This window comes from Zingiber officinale, chromosome 9A (assembly GCF_018446385.1).
Source record: "Zingiber officinale cultivar Zhangliang chromosome 9A, Zo_v1.1, whole genome shotgun sequence".
Taxonomy (NCBI): Eukaryota; Viridiplantae; Streptophyta; class Magnoliopsida; order Zingiberales; family Zingiberaceae; genus Zingiber; species Zingiber officinale.
In genome coordinates this window covers 37,623,033-37,629,153 of record NC_056002.1, presented here as the reverse complement: position 1 = coordinate 37,629,153, position 6,121 = coordinate 37,623,033, and positions in this window count along the sequence as shown.

Sequence of the window (6,121 nt, the reverse complement as noted above, 5' to 3'; positions counted from 1 at the left end):
GTATTCCTCTCCTCCTCTTGGACGTCATGTGGGCAACGATCTACCAAGATAACAAACACCCTTCTTTTCATTGTTTCCAAACTACCGACCAACAAGAGAAGCTTTAGGATGAGACACCTTCTCCTCTTCTTCTTTTCCAAGTCACCGCCCACAAAGGAAAGCAAGAGGAGGCGCCGGCCCTAGCAAGGAGGAGGCGCAGGCCCCTAGCAAGGAGGAGAAGCGCCGGCCCTAGCAAGGAGAAGAGGAGGCGCCGACCCCTAGCAAGGAGAAGAGGTGGCATCGGCCCTAGGAAAAGGAGGACGTGCAGCCGACCCTAGGAAAAGAGGAGGTGCTGTCAGCCCTAGGAAAAGGATGAGGTGCCGCCGACCCTAGGAAAAGAGGAGGTGTCGCCGACCCTAGGAAAAGGATGAGGTGTTGTCGGCCCTAGGAAAAGAGGAGGCTAACCAAAAACCACAACAACTACTCGTGTATGGATGGATGCGAGGCTTTATATAGAGGCTACATGAAACGACCCAATTTTCCTTATTTCAAGTTCCAAATGTCCATAAAAATATTTGGAAATACTTTTAAAATATTCTAGAGATTTTTAGGAATTTTTAGAATATTTTTATGTAATTTTTGGAGGTCGTTTAATAGGGTTACAAAAAGAAAGAAGTTTTGATAAAAAACGTTGAAGGTGAGATTCGAACCCACGACCTCGGGTCGGACTGACCCAAGCAAAACCGGCCCAACCAGCTGAGCTACGCTCATTTTGTTAATTATATATGGAGCGATATATATTTAAGTAATAGTTAGGAACAGTAAAATAATAGGAAATAAAATGGTTGCAGCTGGGATTCGAACCCTCGTGTTGGGCTTTAAGCAGAACGCAGCCCACCAACAGACCAGCCGCGGGTTTGTTAATAAAACCCGAATCAAGTTGTATTTAAGCAATAGTTAGTTAACAGAATATTAAAGTTATAAGAAGAGAACTTAGGTTTTTCCCCGTGACAAAATCTTCTCCTCTCCTCCTCTCGCGACGGCGTTTTCTCTCGGGCGAAAAACGAAGAAAGCTAGGGGCTCGATCTCCGGTGCCGGCGAAGGGTTTTTCCGGCCGGTCTCCACCCGTGCATGACCACCTCGACGAGGGGAGCTCGGAAACACCAAGAAGCCGCCGAGATCTTCACCGTCTCCGAACCCTAGAACCCCTTTTCCTCGGTTTGAATCCAAGAACACGCGGTGAGTTGCTTCTCACCTGCAGTAGGAGTAGTTTCGAGCTTCGATTTGCTTTCTTTGCTTCCATTGTAGTTCGGATTCGGTTTTGAGGGTATTAGGTAGTAGCTGGTTTGGTTTCTGATGCAGAAATTGGATTCCTCAGTAGGATTTAGCAGTAGGATCCATAATTTAGCTTTAAGGTTGTTTATGTTCCTTAGTGATGCTTTCAGATTTTGGAACAAATTGTTTTATTTGTTTATGTTCCTTAGTAGACCTATTCTTTTGTAGCTTAATTAGACATGCCAATTTGATTTCCTTTATAGCTCACTGGACCAGCATGTGTTTATTAAGCATTTTAGCTTCAGTTTTGATGTATATACATATATATGCACATTGAGTATTATGAGTTAGTTTAATCTGTTGGTTCCTTTAGTTTCTGCCGTGAGTCTTAAAGGAAGAATATGCATGATTAAGTTTAGTTTTTGGATGCCCTAACTAATGTTTCGAGCATGAATAGTTTTAAGCTTAAGGTTGAGTTTTAATTCCTTCCTTTGTATTCGGATTTTTCCTATGGCTTCCAGATCATGCTTTACAGAATAGGGTAGCTAGGGACCTATTTGCTTGATGCTTATGTTCTGTTATAGCATGCTTAAAGGTATTCATTTGCTTGATGCTTGTGTTCTGTTATAGCATGCATGTCCTGAATTTAGTCTTGTACATGTGCAGATTGATATTTCATTTATATCATTGAAACAAGCATTATAAAGGTTTTAATTCCAGCATGTATTAGTTTTGTTTTGTGCTATTTGCTGGATATGAATAAGCATGCTTTTATTAGTAAATGCAGAACTTAGTTTGAGTTCCTTTCATTGTTGTTTAGTATTTCCTGATGAAGCATGATATTCTGTTAATTCCATGCAGCAACGATTCCTTTATTTTCTAGATTCTATTGCATGCCTAGTAGTTGAATTTGTTTTACTTTCACAGCATGCTTAAGTTGTTCTAGTTTCCTAATTGCTATTGGAATAACATGAGCAGTTCTATTTTAAGCATGCAGATTTAGTTTTCAGCCTTTAGTTATTTACAGTTTTACATTTAGTTTAAGCTTGTATACAGAATTTCCAGTACGTAGGGTGTGTTATAGTGCACACCAAGTGCTTGATAAAATGCTTAGCTCAATATAATGCTACAGTAGGCATTTTAATAGCTTAGTTAATGCAGTAGAAGCATTTAAAATCACTTATTTAGTCTTGCTTCAGCTTATATGGACTAGATGTCCAATGGGTGGGCTCCCACAGTCGCCTCTAGGTTCAGATAACCTAGTTCTAGGTTCAGATAACCTAGTTAAAGCAAGATAAGAAAATTAGCTATGAAATCAGTATTTTATTTTCAGCAATGGCACTGTACTGGATTAGATATCCATTGGGTTGGGCTCCACAGTCGTCCCTAGGTTTAGATAACCTAGTAAACCCTACTAGACTCGGAACTTGCAATCCCGGGTTTAGTTAGGGATGCGTGCACAGCAAGTACAGTTGGGCCCATCAGCAGCATGATTATTATTTTAATCTATTATGTAAATAGTTTTCAAAACTTCACAAATTAGTTATGTGAATACAAGTTAGACTCAGTTTAGCATTAATTAGTTTAGCTTAGGTATCAATTCAGTTTCTTATTGATACACATGATAGTTCTATGATTAGCTTTACATGTTAGCTTTTCAGTTAGTTTCTTCGCTATTATGAGCATGATTAGTTGTACATGTTTAGTATTTCAGTTAGTATGATTCCTTTATTGATTTATGAGCATAATTAGCTATACATGTTTAGTATTTCAGTTAGCATGATTCCTTTGCTATATATGAGCATGAGTAGCTATACATGTTAGCTTTTCAGTTAGTTGTTTTCTTTGCTATTTATGAGCATGAGTAGCTTTACATGTTAGTATTCAGTTTTAGCATGTTTTTATTTATATACATGCATATCGAGTTTTGTGAGTAGATAGCGCTCACTAAGCTTTATGCTTATAGACTGCATTTCCTCCTACTGCAGATAAAGGAAAAGCTAAAATATAAGGAAGAAGGCGACAAGGAGATGCTGTGACGGTGTGTGATGTGTGGACTATGGAGATCCTTGAGACTTAGCTAAAGAACTCACTTAGTTTAAGATTTGTTATGTTTCATTTTCTTTTCTCCTTAATGCTATGATGAAGTTGAGATTGTAATTGAGTTTATTTCCGCATTTGTAGTTTGATACCTCCTATTGTTGGAGTGATATGGTTGTTTGCCATTGCTAGAGTAGTTTCATATTTTTATTGTGCTATTATACTGCGTGGTTATGAAAATATCTGTTCCAGCCGCCTGTGGCTGAGTATACATGTTATGTATCCCAGTTTGGGGTCACCGGTACAGGGGAGACTCTGCCGAAATTTTTCGGTAGGGTTTTCCTAAAGATTTTTATCATACCGGTTAAGTAGAGTTAGTAGTCAAGTAGCGTCCACCTTTAGAGAATAGTAGTAGTGTAGAAAGGTGGGTCGTTACAGTTGGTATCAGAGCAGTTCCCATTCTCCAGCATCACACACATCAGCATCAGCCTTGCCGTCTTCCAAGTAAGAATACCTTTACTCTATTTATGTTTCTTGCTTTCATGTTTAGGAATAATTATAGCATGCTTATGTGTGATAGCCTCTAACATGTTTATAGTAGCTAGTTAAACGTGATTAGATTAGTTATGTACATCCTCTATGTCTTTAGAAATGGCACGAGGACGCCCAGCTAAGCAGGCACCAGCTACTGAGCCCCAGCAAGAGGCAGGCAGTTCAGTGCCTCCCCCAGACCTTACAGCATTAGTGGCTCAGTTACAGCAGCAGCAGATAGCCACCTTAAAGGCTAATCAGCAGAATACTCCCACAGTCACCCCAGAACAGTCCAGCCCACAGCACCAGTAGCTCCAGCAGCGGAAGCAAAGAGGGAGGCTTACCTGATCCAGTGGCAGCGAATCAAGCCCGAGAACTTCTCAGGAACGAACCATGGGATGCTCAAGCCGGGTTCAAAACACTGGAGAGATGGAGCTTGGTGGCCAGAACAAGAGAAGGTGAAGTGTGCCTCCTTGCCGACAGGCGACGCCGTATGTGGTGGGAGAGAGTCGGAAGCGCCCGGTGAACCAGATGACATGGGCGACTTCGAGAAAGAATTCTTCGAGGAGTTCTTTCACATGCGGTCACAAACCGCCACTACGACGAGTTCACGGAGTTTCGTCAGGGCAACCTATCAGTTGAGGAAGCCATGAAGAAATTCAGCAGGCTGCGTCTATGTCGAATTAGTCGACGAGAAAAGGAACGAGTTGGTGATGCTCAAAATGTTGAGGCCGGAAATAGCGATGAATGTGGCCGGTGGCATCCATAGGCCACAAACTACGGAAGAACTAGTGAGTAGTGCTCCAACCACCGAGCAGCATAAAGCGGCAGAAGCAAGTCTCCTCGAGTCCAAAGGCCAAGGAAACTCTCACACTCAAAACAGCAAGGCCACAGCTCTAATTGGAAGGGAACTCCAACAGAAGCGCAAATCGGGAGTGACCCGAATGAGGACCATCTAGGCGACCCGGTTATCCAAAGTGTGCTACTTGGGGGAAATTCCACGGGGTTTGTCGCAAGGGCATACGAGGATGCTTGAATGTGGACAAGAAGGGCACATGGCCAGGGCTCGAACAAGACCGGTCTTCCTCAGCCACAGCAGATTCAGCATGCAGGCCAGCCAGCTCAGTTATATCAGATGCAGGCCGCTCTAGAAGGTCCATCTATCAGCCAGGGCAGATTAGAAGCCCCTCCAGCTATGGCGAATGCGAGGATCTACTCACTCACCAGAGAGGACGTAGCAAATGCCTCGACAGTTGTCACAGGTCAGATTAGTATTTTACAGTATAGTGCTACTGTTCTATTTGATACTGGGGCAACCCATTCATATATAGCCAGGGCATTTGCCGAAAAGTTAGCAATATCCCCAGAGGTACTCAGTAGTCAGTTTCTGACAACATTACCTTCGGGAGAAGTTATGACATCCACGCACTGGTTCAGAACAGTGCCAGTCATGATAGCAGACAGAGAACTCTTTTGTGATCTGATAGTGCTAGACATGACTGACTACGATGTCATATTTGGAATGAACTTCCTGATCAGATACGGTGCCTCCATAGAGTGTCGTAAACAGAAAGTCGTATTTCAACCTGAAGCAGAAGCATAGTTCGAGTACATCGAAGAACCCAAGAGGAAAAGGGCAAGTTAAGTCCTCGATACGTAGGACTCTACCCCGATCATAGAGAGAATTGGGAAGGTAGCTTACAAGCTAGACTTACCTCAAGATATGTCAGCAATACACAATGTATTTCATGTCTCCATGCTAAAGAAGTGTATTCACGACCTTAGCCAAGTGATTCAGCCTCAGACAGTGTTGATCCAAGAGGATCTTAGCTATGAGAGCAGACACAGATAGTGGACAGAGCAGACAAGATACTAGGAAACAGAGAAGTGTCATTAGTGAAAGTCATTTAGAACCAGAAGCACGGGGAAGTTACTCGGGAGCGTGGAGACAGCATGAGACAGAAATGCCCAGAATTATTCTAAGTTCGAGGACGAACTTTTTATAAGGGAGGGAGAATTGAAACGACCCAATTTTCCTTATTTCAAGTTCCAAATGTCCATAAAAATATTTGGAAATACTTTTAAAATATTCTAGAGATTTTTAGGAATTTTTAGAATATTTTTATGTAATTTTTGGAGGTCGTTTAATAGGGTTACAAAAAGAAAGAAGTTTTGATAAAAAACGTTGAAGGTGAGATTCGAACCCACGACCTCGGGTCGGACTGACCCAAGCAAAACCGGCCCAACCAGCTGAGCTACGCTCATTTTGTTAATTATATATGGAGCGATATATATT